This window comes from Aythya marila (genome assembly GCF_965140915.1).
Source record: "Aythya marila genome assembly, chromosome: 18".
In the NCBI taxonomy this organism is placed as follows: Eukaryota; Metazoa; Chordata; class Aves; order Anseriformes; family Anatidae; genus Aythya; species Aythya marila.
This window is the reverse complement of record NC_139059.1, coordinates 624,636-645,636: the sequence shown is the minus strand read 5'-3', so window position 1 is coordinate 645,636 and position 21,001 is coordinate 624,636. Positions and strand designations below refer to the sequence as shown.

Sequence of the window (21,001 nt, the reverse complement as noted above, 5' to 3'; positions counted from 1 at the left end):
CTTAAAATGTGAGTGGTGAGTGGCAGATGGTGAAGGCAAGAGTTTAAGATCTAATAATGACGGGAGGAGAGGGAAGGAGCTGATGAACACGTCCCCGAATAGCCGAGGTGTCACCTTGAGAGACCGGTGTGGGGCCGCAGCCCGGGAAGGGCAGCTCTCCGCGGGGCTCCTGCCCGGGCTCCATCTCTGCTGCGCTCCGAGGGGAGCCCGGGTGCGCTCTGCAGCTGCAGATCGTAGAAGGGCACGAGCACCAAAGCTGGCTTTCCATGTTTATCCACCGTTCTTCTGATCTGGCTTCAAACCTCCTGACGAGCTGCCTGGCACATCGGCTGTTTGAGGGAGCCTGGCTGCAAGAGGCCGCTGCGAGGACCGCTGCTCCCCGCTCCTGCAGATCTCTTGGTGCTGCTGCCCGACCCGCGCCAGCCCCGGGAACAGCCCTTCTCCTCCCGTCCTGGAGCTCCCCGGATCTGTCCCGTGGTCTCTGTCCCCCGTCACTCCTCAGGTACCGTTCTGCAGCCGTGTTTCGGTCACGGGGCTGGCGGAGGTTGCGGTGCTGGTCCCCGAGCTTCTGCTGACAAGGATCCCGCTTCAGGATACCTTCATCCCTCCGTGCTAGAAAGTGCTGGCACTTCTCCACGCAGCCATTCCTGCTGGCACAGCACCAGCTGGAGCACCAGGAGACAACAACGGAGGCTTCCTCCGTGCGCTCCCCAGCTGCTGCCCGGGTCCCTCTCTGCCTGCCATCGGTGTTGGGGCCAGCTCGGCGTGCTGAGCTCGTGGGCAGAGGGGCTGCGGGTGCACCTCGGCTTCCCAAAACTCCCCGCCTTGGGGATGGAGCCAGCTTGTAGGGCCCCGCAGCACCCATCAGACTTTGGTTCCCTGCGCTGCTACCCCAGCTGGGGCCAGGGCTGTGTGGGGACAGGATGGGGTCCTGGCAGGGCTGGAGGCGCAGTGTGGCAGAGCACGGCCTCAGCACTCGGTCCCTTTCTGCAGCAGGACCAGATGCTTTCTGCTGCACTTCGAGGTTTTTTTCCATCTTGTTCATTTTAGGGATTAATTGGAGTGTTTCTTCTCCCTCCCTCCTTCTCCCCCGTTACATACAGCTGCACATGGATTTTAGGGTCACGCTTGTTTACGCCAGTTATATTTACATTAATGGGTGTTTGTTTGTGGAAGAGCAGCAGAAATCCCATAAAAACAAATGTTCCTTGCATCCCACAACTGCCACCGCTGCCCAGGGCGGTGGAGGCTCCGGGCAGGGTGCCCCAGGACAGCCCCACGCGCCAGCAGAGCACGCTGCCGTGGGCACGAGTGGGTGCTGTGGGCACGAGCGGCTTCCAGGCGCTGCAGTACCAGCCGTGGGACTCCTCTGCTGCATGCAGTGACCTGCTAGGGGCAGGTTGGTTTTGACACCCCGGTCGCGGTCCTCGGCTGTGCCCGGTGGCCCCGGTGCAGCCGCTCCCCGGGGAGCAGCCTCGGCCACGAACGGCAGCTGCCGAGCCGCCGCCTGGGGCGGCCGGGGGATTTGCAGGGTTTTACGAGGAGGTTGGGGTGGGGGAGAGCGTTTAAGAAGAAGAAAAAGAAAGGGGAGGGAGGAAGCATAATTATTTTTTCAAATGGCTCTCAGCTGCTGGGTGCCTTTAAAGTTCCCTTTGTATTACTGCGGGTCAGGCTGGGCAGAGCCTGGCCCGGAGCGGTGCGGCGCCGGCCGCCTTTGTCGGCATGTCTGCGGTCGCGGCTATTAGCCGGGCTGCGGAGACCCAGCGCCTCAGATCTTCTGTGCGGCTGGTGAGAGAAATAAGCAGAGCTGCCTTATCATGCTCATTTAACTGGTTAATACATCTTCAGAGCAAATAATGCAGTCTGTGGGTGAATTGCTTAACCAACCTCATTACTATTGTGCATTTAGCAGCTTGGAGGAAGATAATACCTTTCAGGTTTGACCCAATTTTAGTTTTTGTTGTCATAACCATGGAAAATCGACCTTCAGAGACCCTCAGCAGTGAGCCTGAATAGGAAGTGATTTACAGCAAAAGTGCTGTGCAGAATACTTAATGCACTTGTGCAGAAAAACAGACTGCAACGCTCCTCTTGGCACCCGTGTCCCCCCGCAGCAGGTGCTGCCCATGCTCGAACCCCCCCAGCCCCGGTTCTTGGGCTCACGCTGCCCACACCAGGTCCCTGCAGGATGGGGTCTGGGGTCTGTGGCCATGGCAGTTCCCCTCCTGCACAACGCCGTGCCTCCCTCCCTGCCGGGAGGCCGCTGCAGGGAGCTGCGCCCCTGGGTGCCCGCAGGCTGCTCGCGGGGCCGCCCGCTGTGGTGGTGTGGGACCCCTGAGATTACCAGGCTGTCAGAGGGGCAGGGGGCACCTCCAGGGCACTTTTTGGGCTTGGTGAGAGCCGTGCTGCAGCCCTTGGGGTGCCCAGCCCCGGTGGGGCAGCAGGAACCCCAAAGCCCTGCCCTTGCCCTGTGTTTGTTGTGCCGGAGGTGGGGAGCATCCCCAGTGCCCGCTGCGCTCCCACCGAGCGCTGGGGAGCACAGGACCAGGCAGGGGGTGATGTTCCTAATCGTGAAATTCAAATGAAAATCGCAGTAGGACTGTAAAGCTGTGAAACATGGGATGCGTTGTGCACTGCAGCATGCAGTTTCGGCTGGCCGGGGGTGGTGGGCAGATCCCTCCATGCCCCCCTCCCCAGGCACTTTCCGAGGCTGTTTTCTCCATCCTTTTGTTCAAGATGGTTTCTCCTTCCACTCCTCGCCTGTCTTGCACTTCTTTCCCGGCTCTTTCATCTAATAGAAATGCACCTTCAGTACGGCGGAGATCTTTACTAAATTAGGCTGTGATAACTCCCTGTTCTCTGGAGTTGGGCTAGAAAATGCAAATGCCACAAGCGGGGCGCATCCTGCTCCCCGAGCGCCTCGCGTTGCCTCCCCGCTCCGCTCCTTAATGAGCACTTTCCTTCCGGCTTACTCAGCCTTTGCCTGCTCGCAGCCTTTTCAGGACTTTTCGAGCGCCGCGTTGCACATCGTGAGCAGCATGCACCGAGCGTGCACCTTTTGGAACTCGTTATCTCAGCCTCGCCAGCTGTGCCTCCTGCGCACCCGGTGCCGCATGCTGATGGCCTGGCCGGGGCTCGGCCACTCCTCGCCCCCTGCAGCCCCGGCCCCGCTGTCCTCAAGGGGTTTTGTGCGAGTGCCCCTGGCCCTGTTCATGCCGTGGGGTGCGGGGACAGCCCTGTGGCTGTGGGGCTGCGGGGCCAGCACTGCCACGGGGACGGGCGCAGGGATGAGCTCCTCTCCGTCTTTTCCCCAGGAGGTGGCTGGGGGCACCGAGCGGGCAGCTAATATTAGATTGCTTTAATTCTGCTGTTTTGCAGCGAAAGGAGAAGCTGCTCCCTCAGCGTAAGAGTTCAAACTCTTTAGCCTTCCTCTGTGTCACCTTTACGGCCATGGATACCTCCAGGTGTGACGTAAGTGAGACTCGGGGAAAAACATCTTCTGTTCAGCATCAAAATCCTATTACCAAACGCTGTGTTCTGCTGCACAGATAGCAGGCTCGGCACAGATAAGTGGGAAATAGCTCCTGATCTCGGTTGGCGCAGGCAGCTGTATCTTGGGCTGCACAGGCTCAGAGTGCTGCTTCAGTGCATTTTCTGCTGAAAGAGTCCCCGCTCTCCCCAGCCGCTGGAACAAAGGGAGAAATAACTGCTGGGATTTGCCTTCACAGCCTCCTCACAGCTCTCCCCCCCCAGCCCGAAAGGACATTTCTGCATCACTCCGCTGCTGCAGTGAAACCCAGATCACAAATCTTGTTCCTCTCGCCCTCCTCTCTGAACCCGCTGCTGGAGGTGCTGGGTTGCAGGGGTGGGTGTTTGTCTCACTAAGATGGGTCGGATGGGCTGGGACAGGGACAGGGACAGGGACAGGGACAGGGGCAGGGACAGGGACAGGGACAGGGGCAGAGCAGCCTCCTGGCAGTGCCCCTGCCGTGAGAGGCAGCAGCGGGGGCTCCAGCTCCCAAAACGGAGCAGATGCAGCAGCGGCGGGGCTGGCCTTGGGATTGCAGACACTGCTGGCAGCGCCCGCTCTCGCTCCATCTCCTCCCTAGGAGGCTTTGATAAAACCTCTCAGCCTTGCAGGGGTTGGTTTGTAGATGTAATCGCGGTGGTTTATTGTCTAGCAGGAGCTCAGCGGCACACAGGGAGAGGAGCACCCCAGGGACCGGCAGCGCGCTTCCCGTCTCCTGTGTCTGCACGCCCCTCTGGGGGCTGCGCTGGCTTCCCCGACTGTGGGGGAGACGTTGCAGACGCGGGGCTTGCTGCTGGATGGGGCCGCCTGCTCGCTGGGCTCCCCGCACCCACACGGCATCGGCGGGGAACGTGCCAGCCCCATCCCCGCACGCACGTGGGTTTGCTTTTGGGAACAAGGTGCTGAAAAAGTAGCGTTGGTTCGTCTTGGTTTAGGTTTTTTCCCCTCTGTTTATAGTGTCCTAAATTCATTGCACGTAGCCATAGACTCATCGAGTATCCGGAGCTGTAAGGGACCCAAAAGGATCACTGGGGGCTGCAGGGGGGGAAGGTGCTGGGAGAGCGAAGCCGGAGCTCAGGCTGTGGTCCTGCAGGGTTTGCTGGGCGAAGCTTTTGCCCCGCATTGTGTAGCAGATTGGAGGCGATGATCTCAGCCGTCTCGGCTCTTTGGATTCACAAAATTCAGCAGGTTCAGCTGTGTTAACAGGGACCTGCAGGAGAGGATTGCTGCGGGGCCAGAGCCCGCGGACAGCCCTGAGCGGGCGGCCGAAACGTGCCACGCTCATGGGGCCTCTGCCCGGGCTGGTGTCCCGGGGCTGCTGGGCTCTCCATTGCATTTTTGGGGACCTGGGTGCAGGTGCTGGGCATGGTGGCGGTGCCCATCCCGGCCTCCAGTGCCAGCTACTTGCTGCTGGGTGGCACAAAGGTGGCTCTGGGGGAAGCCGGTGAGCGGGGCTGCGCGCGCTCGGCTCTGCCGGGTGTCCCTGCTGCACCCACCCCCTGCCGTGCGTCCCCTCGCCCACCAGGGAGCAGTTCCCTGGTGGTTCCCGGGAGCTGTGTCAGGTGGGAGAGGAGAGGAGACGTGCGGGTGATTAAAAAAGCCCTCTCAGGAACCCGGACGGCTGAATCCCCGCTTAACCCTGCGCTCTGCTTCGGTTTCTGGTAACAAAAATAATCAAAGAGGAGCGGAGCTGCAAGAGAAGCTTAATTTAAGGGAGAACAGCAAATGGGTTTCTGTGCAGGGTGGATTAGGAAATTGGGCTGTGACAGATTGACTTCAGAGGTGACTGTGATGGAAGGGGCTGGGGAGGGGCTTTGAAGCGTGCAGTTGTGTTGAGCTGCGCTCGCTGCTACGCGTGCTAATCAGGAGCAGGGCCTAATGAGCAGGAATAATTGGGTGGAAGGGGAATTCCAGCAGATTTGGGAAGGCTGGGGAGTTCCTGTGCTATTCACAGGTCCTCTCCTCTCTGGGGGTTTCTGCGCTCTCGCAGGCGCAGTGCTCGGTGCCCGTTCCAGGCTGCGTGGCTCACGGCTTTCTGCAGCGATGGAGCCCCCCCGGGACCGTGCTGGGAGCTGGAGGCACCCTGAGCGCGGTGTTTGGGGACCCACTGCCCGTCTCCTTCCCTGGTGTGGCTGCGTGGCAGCCTCTTGCTGGCTCTCCTGCCCCTTCCCCGGGTTACAGCAGGCTCTGCAGGACGGTGCGGCCGTGCTGCTGCTCCCCGGGGAGTGGTGGCCCCATCCGGCACCGCGCTGCCCCGCTCCTGGGATCTTGCTCAGATGGGTGCCTGGGGTGCTGAGGGAGCTTCTCACAGCCCCGGCCAGCACCCTGTCCTGGCAGAGCAGAGCTGGGATGGCTGCAGATGCTGCCCCAGGAGCTCCGTGCTCCCTCCACTCCCCCGAGTTTGGCTGATCAGAAGGCAGCGGGGTTATTCGCGAGCCGTGCCACCGTGGGCACTCTTTTTCTTCTCCCTCCTCTCCTTGCTTTTTAATGAGCCAACCTTGGAGGACCTTGAGAGACGCTCCTGCAGCTTTTCAGTGACTTATCTGCCGGCCTCTGCCCCCTATTCCGCCGAGGGGATAAATCTCTGCTCGCGGCGCGGAGCTGAGCGCCGAGCCCGTCCCGCCGCGCGCCGCAGGCTCCATAACTCACGGCGGGGGCGGGGGGGCTGCCTGGCGGAGGTCGCGGGGTGGACGTCGAACACTCAGCGCCGAGATTGATGGCATTCCCCGCCTGGAGCAGGAAAAAAAAGTCCCATTACAACAGGGGACAAGCTGGTAAATTATCTTCCGCTCAACCTGGGTCGGGGAAAAACAAACCGGAGCGGCTGGGAGCGAGGCAGGAGCACGGGCTGCCCCCGAGGAGGGCCCGGGTGGGCTGGGGGTGTTTTACACCTTCAGGAAAAGCCTCTGCCTCTCCTCGCCTCCATCCTGCGTGCTGCATCCTGCTTACAGCATCCGTGTCAGTGCAGAGACCGAGAGGTGGTCCCAGCGGGGACCCCTGAGCCCTGAGCGGGGGCTGCACCGCGCACACCCCGCAGCCAGGGCAGGACCCGGTGCCCCCTCTGGGGCTCTGCTCAGCTCTGCCTGGTGTGGGTTGGGGCAAGCGGGTGCATGGGCAGGGCTGGTCCTGCTGGCCACGTTGTGCCTGCGGGCAGGGAGGACGAGCTCCAAAGCTCCATGAACGAATTGTGCTGTGGGAGCAGGACAGGTTGGGCGCGAGTCCCTGCGCACTCTGCCGCTCAGCAGCAGCGAGCCGTGCCGCGGCCCCCTCCATTACTGGTAGTGATGTTTGCGTGGGGACAGGACTGGAGACTCTCCCTCTGTCTTTCAGGCTGAGAAGCCTCTGCTGTGAGACCCCGACGGCTCTTCCCGACAGCTCAGAGAGGCAAACGCCAGCGTGAGCTCTCGCCTGCGCCCCGTACACGAGGCACCTCCTCTGGCCGCCCAGGTACGTCTGTCCCACCCAGCAGCCCGGGCTGGGGGAGCGTGGGGGCTGCTTGAGGCCACGCTCCTGCTTCCCAAAGGCCGTGCCTGGTGTCTCAGCTCGTACATAAATCCACCGTGTGCTTGGCATCAGTGCCAGGTAAAGATCGTGTGCCCCCTGCCTTCACGCACGTGCCCGAGGTCCAAGCTCCCGTGAAACAACCTGGAGAACGGGAGCATCGCAGGGAGGAGGTGTAAGGAGGAGGGCAGGAGGGATGTCCAGCTCCCTGCTGCCCACCCTGGGCAATCTCCTGGCGATTCCCTCCAGGCACAGAGCTCCTGGAGTGCTCAGGACCCGGGTGCTCCCCTGCTCGGCTCCATCGCAGCCTGGCTGTGCTCAGGACACGGTGCCCAGCAGGGATCATGCTGCCAGCCCACCGCAGCCGTCTGCCTGGTTTCCACTGGTTTAGTTTGAACCTGGCCCCATCAGTTCAAGGGACACAAAATAAAAGCCACCTCCTGCTGACATCAGCCCGTGCTGGGAGCTTGCACAGGGTCTTAACTAGTAGTTAAAAAGCAAGGTGCAGGCAGCGTGACCTCCTCCAGCCACACCACTGTCCCCGTTTCTTCCCAGTGCTCTGAGCCCTGAGGGCACGGTGCCCCGGGGGGGTTGTGGCAGCGCTGCCACGGCCACGCTTTTGGCCCGATGGTGGGGACAGGGACGGAACATTGCTTGGGGATGGGGCATTGCCTGGGGACAGGACACTGGGGACAGGGGTGCTGGGGGAGACACTGCAGCCCCAGCACCCCTCCGGCCGGGCCCTGCCTCGGGCTCTGCTCCCTGAGAGCGGCTCCTGTGCTCCTCCATCCATCCCACGTGCGTGCTGTGACACCGCCAAGGAGCGAGGTTTGAGAATCTTCGTCCCTCCGCTGGGGGCAGAGGTTGTCCTGAGAGAAGGATTAAAGAGGAGCCTTCCCTCTCTGAAGAGGCTGTGCAGCTGTATTTCCCCAGCCGCATTAATCAGCTTGAAGGCAGCAGAGGAAGCCGAGCTCTGCGCGTATCACCTTGAAGCTTTTTTTTTTTTTTTTTTTTTTTTTTTTTGTCTTTTAGAAAACTTTGGGTGGATGTTATTGCTCATGAAAGCGAGGGTCTGATCATGCTGGGTAGGAGCAGGCGTAGTGTGGGCTGGCGCTATTATGCAAGCTTCCCACATGCAGCTCTGGCAGTGCACGCCGTTCCAGAACAACAGCCCGCGCCCAGGGCTGCCGGAGCGCCCGGCCCCGCGCTGCCCACGTCGCTCCTGCACGGGGCGAGCACCCGGCCACCGCCGTGCCCTGCGGGGTGGAGGTGGCCGGGTTAGGGGCGCAGGGGCTCGGGCTTGCTCCTGCCAAAAGCAGGGGGCTGTGTGGTGCCCCCAGCTGCCGTGGGGGCTGCCCCACTGCGCCGTGCTGCGCGGGTGCCGGCACGCTGCGTCAGCTGTGCCTGGAGCACCCGGTGTCCTGCAGGGTGCTGTGGTGTGCTGGGCAGGGGGCTGGGGGCTCTGTGCTGCTTGTCGGCAGGGGATTCGCAATCAGCCGCAAGCCAAACCCCAATGGCTGGTTTTATTCCAGGGATTGTTTGCCTGGTGTCGAGCAACCTGGGGTGATTCACGCATCGCTGCTCTCAGGGCTGTGGCACCAGCGATGTCCCCGCCATCTGCTGTCACCGGGGAGCTGTGTGGCTTCCCCAGCCTCAGTAAAGATGCTCGGTGCTTGTCCTAGGGTACCCACGGATGTGTCTTCACAGCAAAAATGGGTTCCCTTTTCCAGCCAGCAATCCAACAGAGGCAAAGCCCGGCTTAGCTTCGCCTCTGGCTTAGCGAAGTGAAGCCAAACCCCAAGTGGGAGCACGTGCAGCAGGTGGGGCGGTCACACTGGTGGGGAAACTCGTCAGTGCCATGGGAACACGGCTCCAGCCTGGCCGCAGGGACCGGGCACCCTGGGACAGACATGGGCTCGCCTGTGCTGGGGCACTGAGCCTGTTCCCAGCCAGCCTTCCTCCCTGCTGCATTTACGCTTCCCTTGAGCCTCCCTTCGCTGCCAGCATCTTCCTTGTTGTTGCCACACGATGGCTTTGGGTTGCCGGCCGTGAGCATCACACAGGGGTGCTGCTGCCTCGCACGAGGCTCGTGCTGACCGTGGGGCAGCACGGCGGATCAAGGAGCCCTGCAGAGGCGCTCGCTGTCATCCTGAAATCCAAGCGAGCCCTCCCCGGGAGGAAAGCGCTCCTTAAAGGAAGGCTTGAAGATGAGCAATGGAGAAACATCTGAAAGGGGAGCCCTCGAGGCGCTTTTGTTCCAGCGAGTGGGAGTGCTAGATCCGCTTAGACATGAAAGGCTGCGCAGCTCCATCCCCAAAGTCACCGGCGAGGAGGAGGAGGAGGAGGAGGCCGTGGGTGCGTGGCTGCAGGGGGAGGTCAGCCCGGGAGCGCCTGTCACCGGGACTCCCCTCTCCTCCTCCCCTCCGAGCGAGGAAATTAGGTCACACTTGGAAGTCAGTTTCTTGGCTGTGGATTTAATTTGGCTTTTCCAGGCTAGTTATCATATAATAAATTCCAGGAGATTTATAGAAAACATGCCCAGGGAGGCTTAGCCAGTGTGTAACAAGATTTGTGCTATTTCCCGCTGCAGAGCAGCTCTGGCGAGCACAGCGTGCGCCCGGGGCCGGAGCTGTGGGGCTGGCACCCGCAGCTCCCCGGGGTCCAGGGGATCCCAGTGCTCGGGTGAGTGCTGCTGGGGTTGAGATGGGTCCGGCAGCGCTGGCACAGAGCCCGACATCCTCAGGGCCCAGCCTCTGACGGCTCCAGCATCGGGGCTGCACAGGCTCACGTGGTCACAGCCCTCCCAGCCTTGCGGCCCCGCAGCAAAAGCCCCCCCGGCCCCGAGGCACCCTGCTGCAACAAACGTGCTCGCCCCCAGCTCCCCAGCAGCAACAGGCTGCTGGGTTGAGGCCTCTGGAAGCCCAGGGCTCGGTGCCAGGGGAGCCGGCACCCCTGAGGAGCTGTGGGGATGAGGAGTGCTGGGGGGACGTCCCCCCCAGGGGCACGGCCGTGTGGCTTCTCTTTGCCCACGGGAGGCTGTGGGACGGCGAGCTGCTGTCTGTGCATCTCGGCTCTGCGTGCCTGTGGGAGACAGCTTTGCTCGCTGCTTCAGGAAAGGCCAAGAAGGAAAAAAAGCACTCGTTTTTGCTGTGATTTCTGATATCTGCAGCACAATGGCAGCTAAGTGTCTGGGAGACAACCAGCAGCACAGAGGGCACTGCCAGCCACGCTCCCCACACCGTCTCTCGCTGCTAACGCCGCCCAATTAGTGTCTTATTAGTCACTCCGCGTGTTAAAGCATTAAGAACAATTAAGGGTGAGAAGAGTTTCCAGATGTAGCAGCAAGCGCTGGAGCCGGGAGCTGGCAGCTCCGCTGGCTGCTCCCATATGGAAACAATCTCGGCGCAGCAGGGCTCGCTGCGGGACGGCGAGCTGCGCCCGGCGCTGCCCTGGGCTCCGGGGGCTGCCACGGAGCGGGAGGCGATGCCCACCCCGGCCACCAGCACCCCCTGGCCAGGCTGCACCCGGCTTCTGATAGCTGGGGTGGGGACGCGGGGGGCTCCGGGCTGACCTTACTGCTCCTGCTGCCCGTACCGCTGGGGTATCGGCACCGGGGCCGCGGGGTGCGGCGGTGGCACGCTGAGAGAGCCGTGCGGGTTGGGATGTGCCTCTGAGCACCTGCTGAGCGCGCTGGAAAGGCTCCCCGTTATTGAGTTTGCAAATGAACTCAAGTCAAATATTTATTTATTGGCTGGGCTCGGTGTGAGTCAGTCCCTCCGCGCGGCGCCCAGCCGGTGCTGGCAGCCCCGTGCCGCGCGGTGCCGGCGCTGGCGGGGAAAGCAGGGCTGGAAACGCACGCGGCTGCGAGCAGCCACCAAAGTGCATCTGGGACACGGCGTGTGGGGGACAACTGCCTCGATAAAGATAGCTCCCTTGTTGTGACACTTGGAAGTACAGGAGAAGTAGCACAAGCAGAGACGAATGTGACTTCAGAGCCTGAGTGCAAGTGACTTCAGCTCCCCAGAAATAGTCCCTGGCGCGGTGCTGGAGGGAGGGGGGCTGGAGCAGCCACATCCCGGGGGCTGTCGTGCCCACGTGCTTGGTGCCCGCTGCACAAGGCAGGTCGCACCCCTCCAGTGCTCCCCACTGGTGCTGGGACTGCTTGGAGGGGGGCCAGGGCAGAGCCTCGGTGGCTGCCCGCAAGCCCGGCTGCTGCTGTGCCCGCGCGGCGCTGGGGCAGGGGCTGCGCAGTGCTGGTGGGCACCGGTCCCTGTGCCACTTGTTGGGCTCGCCTGCTGCCTGGCCAGCGATCCGCAGCCAGATTGTTGGCTTGGGTAAATATATTTTATCTTGGCAACCTCGCCGGTGTTTGCCTGCCTGCAGCGTTCATATTTATAGCAGTGGCCTCCCGCTGCTCCTGCGTGCCAGGCCCCCTGCCCCACGGCCGGGCACTCAGGGAGGTTTTCCCGTCTGCAATCCTGGAGGCTCTGGGTGCTGCCTCTCTGCTTCCCTCCGTGCTGGTGGCTGCAAGCCCAGGGAGGCTGCCCCAAGCAGGTGCTGCCTGCCCAGGGTCCTGGCTGCAGCCTCGAGGGGGCAGGGGTACCGGGCAGGGGATGCTGTGCCCCCCACCTTGCTGCAGCTGGGGCTGGGCGAGCACCATGAGGGGAAGGCACGGAGCTGGAGAGAAGGGGAGGGAGGTGGCCTTTGGTTGTTGGAATAATTCCTCTCCCGCTGTCTCTGGGGTGAGGCGAGCGGTGCTTGGACAGATGGTGTTTTTGAGTGACCTTGGAGCTCAGAGTGGTTCCCTCGGATGCTGAGTAATGGTCGGAGCCACGGGAAGCGAGCAGCGGTGTTGCAACCTGCTCGCGCCAGTGGGAGCTTGTCAGGAAGCCAGCGCTGGGGAGGGATGTGGGGTGAGCCAGGGATGGAGCCAAGGCCCAGCATGGCGTCGTGGCTGTAAGCAAAGCAAACGTGCCCCGCGAGCCTGCTCCCTCGGCCGTGCGAGGAGCTCGGTGCTGCGTCTGGTGGGGCTGGCATGATGTGTCCTGACAGCTCCCACAGCCCCTGTCCCCGTTTCCTTCGACTCAGCAGTGGGATCTCCCCCCTCCTTCTCATCTCTCTTCTTAGGGAAAAGCCCGTGCTTGCTCCAAAAGCCCAAAGAGGGGCCTCTGCAGCAGCGGGGTTTGGTTCAGGGAAGCCCATGACTTAGCCATGGCCGGTGCTTTGTGCAGTACAACGTGTCCTGCAGTTAAGATCAGGAGCTCTAATTCTAGGAGAAAATTCGGTGCGTCCCCAGGGGGCTGCGGCGCGGGGATCGCCCCGCTCCACTCGCTTGTTCTCCTGCTTCTGCTCCAACTTCGTTCCCAAGTTTGTGATCCAGATTTGTGCCTCTGCTTCTCGGGCCCTGGGGTTGCCTCATTCCATCAGCTCCTGGTGCCTGCGGGTGGCTCCGAGCTCCGATGCCCCCGGTCCAGCCCCGGGGGCTTTTTGGGAGCCTGCAGGCGGCCACGCGCGGGAGCTGGGCAGCGCTTGCCAGGGCTGCCGGGAGGAGCCTGCCTGCGGCGTTGTGACAGTGTGGGCATCTCCACGCCTGGAACGAAATCTGATAAACTGCATCGGAGCTATTTTTATTCTTGTCTGTTCCTGAGCTCTCTGGGGATGCAGAGCAGCTCATGTTCCTGTAGCACGGACCACGAGGAGCAGCGGGGCTGAAGCAAGTCTCAGGTGGACCTGGATGGTTCACCGCGGGGTTACGTGCGGAGAGGTGCGAGCTGGGGGGCAGCTGCCCCTGCCCCCGGGGGCTGTGTGGGGCTGGCAGCTCTGAGTAGGCAGCTTCAGACCTGGAGCAATGGGAAAATGCAGAGGGGAGCTGGAGAGGACTGGCAGGAGGCGTGCAGCAATCTCACAGAGCTGCGGAGCGGAGCCTGGGCTGCGGGGCCTGAAGCTGCCCGGGGCTCTGCTCGCCTTGGGCACCAGGGTGCCGGGCTGAGCACGGAGCCTGTCGTGTGCTGCCCCCTGCCCGAAGGTCTCGCACTCCCGCACAGGGCCAACGAGCCCCGGTGGTGGGAGAGGTGCTGGTGCCCCCAGAGGGACCCCTGCCCTCGCCCTTGGGTGCTGCTGAGGTGGGGACAGGCGCTCGGCAGTGGCCATCGCCCGCAGCCGCCGGTGCCAGCCCGGGTGCAGCATCTGAGCAGCTCCGGTTACTTAACATGCAGCAAGTGTTGTACTCAGAGAAATTTAGACGTAATTTTTTTGTGCTTGCATGTAAATGTGGGTAGGTGCTGTCCTGATTGATGGCAATTAGCATTTTCTAACGGTAACAGATGTTCAGATTGCCAGGAGGCTGGTACCTAACGCCCACACTGCCATCTGTTCCACTGGGCACTGCCTGGGGAAGCGGTACCAGCGCTGCAGACCTGCGAGTCCTTGGTGGGGTGTATTTAACAGTATTGTACGAGATTCTTATTTTTTTTTTTTTTTCTGGGGGAAAATAATAATAATAATAAAGACGTTTTCAGGTTTATAAATAGTTCATTCTGTTTATTATGGGATGGAGACTTTCCATCTGATTAGCAGCCTGGATTTCTGCACTGAGTTAGGGAAGCAATCTGGACAGGACATGGAGCAGGGGAGAGTGGCCCAGGGATTTCGAGGGGCTCTGCTGCGGCGTTGCTGGAGGCCGGGAGGAGCTGCCCTGGTGCTGCTGCTCTCTGGGAGGGCTCCTCAGGCTCTGGACCCTGTGCAGAGCGGGGACAAGTGGAGGGGTCCCGTGCCCCCAGCAGGTGAGGGGTGCCTGGCTTGCACCTCGGCGCTGCTCCTGCTGCTAGCTTGTGCTCAGCCCTGGGGTTTGTTCAGCCTCTCTCCAAAACATCCAGCGGTCTCAAGAGACAGGGACGGTGACAGGAGGCCCAGCAGACCTCGCCTGGGGGAAAGCAGCAGCCCTGCAGCTGTAGCACGGGCATGGCAGGGCACGGCTGTGGGAGGGAAAGCGCCAAGCTGCTCCCCTGGGGGCCATCGCATGTCATCTCCAGCAGCAGAAGCACTGAAATGCCTGAGCACCATTTTAGATCACTTAAAAGCCATCTTCAGGGAAGAGGAGCGGAGCGTCAGCCTGGCCCCTGGTGCCCCGGCCACGATCCCACCAAGATGGGGACGGTCCCGGTGCTCCCAGTAGGGTCGGTGCCTGTCCCAGTGCCCCCTCGCCCTGTGCAGAAACCTTCTGCTTCCCCACCTGTGCGTTCCTGCCGCCCCGTGCACCCCTCGGGACTTGTGCCGGCGTGGTGGTCGAGCTCCTGCAACCCCGTGCCCACCCGGTGCCCAACACAGCACAGCAGCATGGTGCCGCCTGGCTGCTCCCCGGGGGCTGCTCCTGTCCCTGTCCCCGCTCCCCGTCCCCACTCCCCGTCGATCTGTCCCCATCTTTGTGGTCTCCCCATGGCGTGGCTCGGGCCCCAGCAGGGCATCGCGCAGTGGTGTGAGCGCTGCCTGCCTTCTCCTGGAAATATCTTTCCCAAGCAACCCAGAAACACACTTGCTTTTTTTTTTCACAGATGCAGGGATGGTGACTCATAGTCAGCTTGTAACTGAGTAATATACCTAGATGTTTCTCTGTGTGTTTTTCCAGGTTAGAGCAGAAATTCTCGCGTAGTCCGTATGTACAGCGTTTTGAACTTTGTGCTCTTCAGTCGCTGCGGTCCTCGCGGTGTGCCGGTGCCCCGGGCTGAGCCCCCTCCTCCTGCTCTGGACTCGCCTCCGGCCACCCCCAGCCGGGCGCTCGGTGCCGCCGCTGTCCCCGCGGGCCCCCCCGGCCCGGCCGCTCGCGGTCCCTTGTCTGAAGGAAGGCACCAGCTTGCCCTGGCATCTCCTGCCTTTGGTAAGGCGACGTTCAATCTGCTTTTCGTTTATTATTGTTCTTCCAGCTTCTGCTCTGCGTGTTGTTGAGGTCTCCGAGGTCTGTGTGCTCCTTCCCTTCCCCTGCCCCCTTCCCCTTGCCGCCCCACCGCTGCCCCCAGTTCCATCGCCCATCGCCACCCGTCTGCCTGCTGGGAAGCCGTGGCGGGGCTGAACTGGGCCAGGTCTCCCTGCTGCTGGGCTGGAGATGTCCTCCTTCCTCTCATTTAAACTCCTTGGCCACTTTTGAGTTTTGCTCCTGCTTTGGAGGCTGTGGTTTTAATTTCTGTTCCTTCCTGCTGTAAAGCAGCCTGCAGATGAAAGCGTGTTAATCACCATCCCTTCTGAAAGCTGAAGCTAATTGTTCAATCAGTTTTCAGGCAACACCTAGGCTGGTTTTATCTCTACTCATCCATGCTGTGTAGCAGCCTCACTTTTTCCTGTATTATCTTTTTATTTACATACCTAATGAACCTTTCACTATTTCGCTGCAGCGTCTCGTTCAGCCTCCTTGGTAATTCTTTCTCTGTCCCTGTGCCTTCTGACACACAAGGTTTTCTCTGCTGATATTTCCTCCCCCCCCGTTCCTCGCAGGCTCTCCCCCTGTGGCTCAGATCCTGTTGGCTCGGTTATTTATCCGCTTAGTTCTGGGTCTGTTCTCCACGAGCTTTCTTCCTCTTGCTGAGGACTTTATTTACTCCTCTTGCATTAAATAAAACTCTGCTGTCCTTACAGCTGGAGACGGTGGCCTCTAAGGTCCTCTTGTCTTTACTCCTGGAGCTAGCCCTAGCTTACAGATATATTTTGGTTTACTATTGTGTTATTTGAAGCAACACATGGCCGTTTGAGCCAAGGTTGTTTTCTGCTTCCATTTCTCCCGTACTGGGCTCGTGCCAGGCCCTTGGTGTGGCAGGAGGATTGTGTGGAAGCCCCACATCATCCCTGGAAATGTCAGGCTGCCAGCAACGTGTAGACGATGCCCTTTATTGTGAGTTGCAAACTACTGTAAGGGTCTGAAAGGATTCCTGCTGGAAGTCATGCTACCCATCAGGGGAGAGACTAAAAGACAAATGGATGCAAAATGCTGGAGGTCTCAGAGATGCGCTCTGCGAAATGTTACCGTGTCATTGCTGGTTCCTCTCCAAGCGCCGATGGAGTTGCAGGGGCAGGCAGAACAGAGCAGGTTGGAGGAGCTGGCCCCTCCACGGCCCTGGTCACTCGTCCGGGCTCAGAGGCATCCCGCTAACAACTCGTGCAGGTGCTGAATGCAAGATGCCAGCAGTGAGACCAAGCAAAGGAGCCTGTGGCTTCCTAAAGGACCGGTCAGCTTGGAAGGCCATGGGGACATGTGCCTGGTCCAAGCCCTGGGGCAGCACCCTGCCCACCCAGCACCACTTCGTGAGCCACAGGGCGCCGGGAGGGACCCCACGCTGCTGCGGCTGCACGGAGAGGTTGGGTCCTTTCACCTCCCTGTAGCTCCGCTGCTGCCAGCTGTGATGAAACGTGTCGCCCTTTGCCCCAAGGAAAATGGAAAGCTGATTTTTTTTCCCTTGCATTTTGCCCATGGAGGGCAGCGCTCGGCTGCACCCCCGGTACCCCCGGCGCTGGTGATGCCGAGGTTCCCGTGTGGGTGCACAGCAGCGCCGGTCGCTCTCACACCGGTGGGCTCGGGGGGGCCGTGCCAGTGTCACCAAGTGTCTGTGGGGTCACGGGGGCTATGGCAGGACATCGGCGGCTGACCTGCGGCTGCACCACGGAGAGGAGCCCGGTCCCGGCCCCGCTCTGCGGCCACCGTGTCACCGGGCTTGGTCTTGTCGCACTTTGACTGGCACAAAGTTGTTTCCATGACACATGATTAGCTCTTCCCTGGGCATCATTAACATTTCTCTAAAAAGACTCTGGCGTTTTGCCAGCTGCTTTGTAAGCTGCTTCAGAGGAGAGGAAATAATCTTGTCTCCTTGGCAAACTGGGCCAGGGGATGGAAGTTTTCGGCTGCAGCTCGGAGTTTGGGGAGGGAGACCTTCCCAGGCACCGCCGCGCTCCCCAGGCGCTGCGAGGTGGATTTCCCAGCTCAGGCCATTACCGAGCCGTGCAGCGGCTGCTGGCAGCAAGAGGGGTGGTGATTAAATGACAAAAGGTGAATTATATAGAAAGTGCTTTCCTCCTCTCCGGAGAGCTCCCACGCTTTCTCTGAGGTTTGATTCGGAGGCATTTCTGTATTTTTTTTTTTCCCTCCCCCCCCACAATTTTCCTTTTAAAAACATGAGTCAATTGTAGCATGCACAAAAGGGGAATACTGGGAGCCTCTGCTGGGTGCTGTGTGCCGCGGAGCTGTGTTGAAATACATCCTGCATGGCCCAGCCCCAGCCCCGGCCCCTCCGCTGTGCCCGCAGCCCCCCGGCACGGGCTCTGCCAGCAGCTGGAGCTGCCCCCATGGGGGTCCCGGAGCCCCCGAGGTGGCCGGGCAGGGGGCTCCCACACCATGCGAGGGGCCAGGCTGGGGTGGGGGGCACGGCACCCACCCCCAGTGCTCTGCTCGTGTCCCTCGGGGTCTGGCACTCGCTGGGCTGCTCCGGCTCGGTCAGGCTGAGCATCCTCCAGGTCAACATCGTGGGCTTTCTGCCCAAAACGCCCAGCTGGGGACAGCCTCTGCAGGAGGAGCTGAAGCCTTCAGCCTCACCAGACCCTGGGGACCCCTCGGTTGCCTTTGGGGAGGCTCCGGGCCCTGGTCTGGTGGCAGGATCGGTCTGCCCTGAGGCACGGTGGCACCTGGTGCTTTACAGGACAGCACAACAGACACAGCCCTGGGCAGCTGGGGTGTGCCCCCCTGCCAGAGCCTCCCCACCGCCCATCTTCCAGCACCCACCTCGCCCCAGCGCCCAGGATCTGCTCCTGGAGCTCCCTGCCCATGCAGCCCACGGCTGTCCCCATGGGCTGGGCATTGTCCCCATGGGCTGGGCATTGTCCCCACGGGCTGGCCGCTCTCCTGGCCGTGCCCCGTGGGGCACCAGGAGCCTCCGATCACCCTCCCGAGCACTGCGCCAGGCTGCAGCCAGCACGCTTTCCTCCGCATCCGCATCCAGTATTCATGGCAGCGGGAGCCTCACCCAGGGAAAGGTGACCCCCGTTACTGATTACTTTTTAAATTCTGGCAGAGCTGGAACCTGGCCCAGTAATTTCCCCCCCTCGGAGGCAGAGCTGCGTGCTGGGAGGGGAGGAGAAGAGGCTGAGGGCAGGGAAATAAATCAGGTGATGAATTGTCTCGGGGCCAGGCTGGCAAGCTCTGTCAGCCGTGATCTCGAGGCGCTTTTCCTGCTGCATCTGCCTGGCAGGGCCGGTGCACGGTGAGCAGGAGCAGGCGAGGCCCCGAGGAGCCCGGGGCTCCCGCGGTCACATCCAGCAAGGGTGCAGGCTGCGGGGCTTCGGTGCGAGGTCAGAGCCGGGGGATTTGACGTGCTCCAGTTGCACGTGCTCGTGTCAGGTTTGGGACGCGGCAGTGTCCTTGAGCAGCGGCTGCCACACCACACCAGGGGGTTAGGAAGTCCCCAAAAAGCCTGGATGCAGCCAGACCGAGCAGGGGAGGCTTGGCCACTGCTCTGCTGCAGCACAGGGAAGCCTGGGGCCGCTTCTCTGCCCTTTAAACTGGGTGTGCTGGTAGGTGTTCCTCTCCCCTCGTCTTCTCCTTTGGAAATCAGGGCTGTTTTGCTGCCTCGTCGTTCTTCCCCTCGGTTGCTTCTCAAATTCATAAAGGAAAACTTCCCCGAGTGTTCGCAGAGGTGTCACCAGCCAAACAGCTTGTGCTGCTCTAATAAAATGGCTCCGTAGCAGAGGGTTTGATCTATTTTTAAAGCAAGCTCAGCGCTGTCTCCAACCGCCCTCCCACCAGCAGGCTAAACTCAGCCTGAAGGCTCCGGGGAGCACGGTGCCGGCGCGGGGGGCGCGCGCCCAGAGCTGGCTCCTCGCCTGGCCGTGCCCGTGGCCGCAGTGGCCACTGGAGCAGCTGCTGGGGCCGGGGATGCTCCCACGGGTGCCAGGAGCAGAGAGGAGCCGGGGGCTTCCTGCGCCTTTTTGTCAGGGAGAGGAGCTCTCCGAGTGACTTTCATTCCTCCGAGCAGCGAATGTGCTGTATAAATTAACATAAGGAAACTTAGCTCCGCTTGGAAGTTTGGTATTTTCTCCTCGTTTGATGCCCTGTTATTAAAACTCAATTTTCTACGAATAACGTCCTTTAAATAGAATTTGTCTTCCAGCAATGACTCATATCAAAGCAGCAGCTCCTCGCAGGAGCAGGCAGCACTGGGACAGGTCTGGCACTCGCAGCCTCGGGAATCCCCACATCAGCTCCCGGTGCTTCGCCATGCCCGAGGAAGTTGCCCCGGGTGCCTCCCCTGCCTGCCCCACTGCCTCTGCCTTTTTTTTTGCCCCAGAAATTGCAAAAACCCCATGCACAGAGTCTTGGTTCAGGGAACCAATGCTCGGTCTGTGCTCAGAGCACTCAGTGCTGCTACGGAGGGAGCAGGAAAGCCTCGGGGAGCTGCAGAAACACTCAGTTAACAGGCAGCGTGGTTGTGCCCGACCTTGCTGAGCAGTGGCAGGGTGAATCTGGCAGCAGGGCACGGGGGCACGCTAATTTATGGCTTTTACCCTTCCGCCACATCTGTGTCTTTGTTCTGCCTGGCTCTGATTACTTGGCTGCTCTCGTTCTCGTATTTGCGCTCACCTCCGTGGCTGTTTTGGTGGGCAGATGTGGCTCCCGTCCTTCCAGGAGACGTGATGCTGGGCTGCTTGCTCCGCAGGCAGATGTGGATGTGCAGCAGAAGAGACAACTATTGCAGAGCCAACCTGCAGTCGTTGGCAGCTTGCAGCAGAGGGAGGCCGGGGGGAGCCCAGCTGGGGTGGCGGGGCCGGATCCTGCCTGTCCTTGTGGGGCTGCAGCCGGCGGCGCCGCGCACGAGGCTGCCGGCTGGTTGCGAGTGCCAAACGTTTGGCTTGGCCTGCTGGGGAGATGATCTCTGGCCCTCGCTGTTAGACGGATGAAGCTTCTCAGTTTTTCATTCCCCAAAGGGAAGGGAAAAAAAAAAAAGCAAACAACTGTAAATGCCACAGTGAGGAGATGCAGGAGAGCAGCCTCGCAGCAGCTCTGCTCAGCCAGGAGCAGCGCACGGGGCTGTGCGAGGCAGCACGCCCGGCCCTGGCTGCTCCGTGCCTGCCAGCACAGCAGCAATTTGTGGGCTGTTAGTGCTGGTGCCAAGGGTCTCGGGGGTCCCTGGGCTGGCGTGGGCTCAGCAGAAAGGCAGCAGCGGGCAGGTGGATGCGGCAGGAGCTGGCGGCAGGAGCACCCCGGTGTTGGGGCTCCTGGCCCGCGGTGAGAGCAGCTCTGTGGTGTGGAAAGGAGGAGGAGAGGCTGGAAGGAAGCAGGGACGGGGAAATGTGGGGAGAGGCAGTGAGTGGGGTGGTTTGAAGTGGGGATTTGTGGGGGAAGGACAGGGGCAACCCCCTCGTGGAGGAAGGTGTCAGCCCAGCGAGGTGAGCACTGACCTGGCACCGTGCACATCCTGCACGGCCCGTGGGGCACCGCTCTGCCTGCCCGGGGTCTGCATGCTGCAGGGACGTGGGGCTGAGCAAATGCCCCCGGATGGAGCCTGCGTTTGCTCATCCTGCCCTTGCTTTGGTGCTGCACAGGGCAGGGGCGTGCAGGGGGATGCAGTACCTGCCCTTGTGAGGCTCATCTCAGCCCCGCGTGTGATTTCGCAGTGCAAGCAGCAAAGCTGAGCGGTAGCTAATTAGCGGGGTAGCCTGCAGGCTGCTTAGTCACCATTTGCACTCGCTTTATCTCTGTAAAAGCCTCTCTCAGTGCGGGAAGGGGAAGCTCTCGGGCAGGCTGGGCCATCCCCAGGCTGCGGCGTGCACCACGGCTGCGGCGCTGCTCAGCCACCCTTCAGCCAGGGGGGGCTGCTGGTGCACCAGCACCCCGGGCACCTCTTGTGGCAGAGCACCAGGTACGGCTGCGGGGACACCCCACGGCTGTGTCTGACCCAAAACGTGGTGTCTTGCTGCTGAGGACAGGCTCCGACCTCCCCG

The 21,001-nt window shown here is 61.3% G+C and overlaps 1 protein-coding gene across 4 annotated transcripts in view; it reads left to right on the top strand.

Annotated features, from left to right (window-relative positions):
• The window catches only part of RBFOX3 (RNA binding fox-1 homolog 3), a 139,903-nt gene that overhangs the window by 41,999 nt on the left and 76,903 nt on the right, over positions 1–21,001 (top strand). For all 4 annotated transcript variants that reach the window (XM_082774566.1, XM_082774565.1, XM_082774568.1 and 1 more), the window contains exon 2: positions 6,860–6,976. The gene's annotated coding sequence lies outside the window, so the exon portion shown is untranslated. The remainder of the gene's footprint in view (positions 1–6,859; positions 6,977–21,001) is intronic.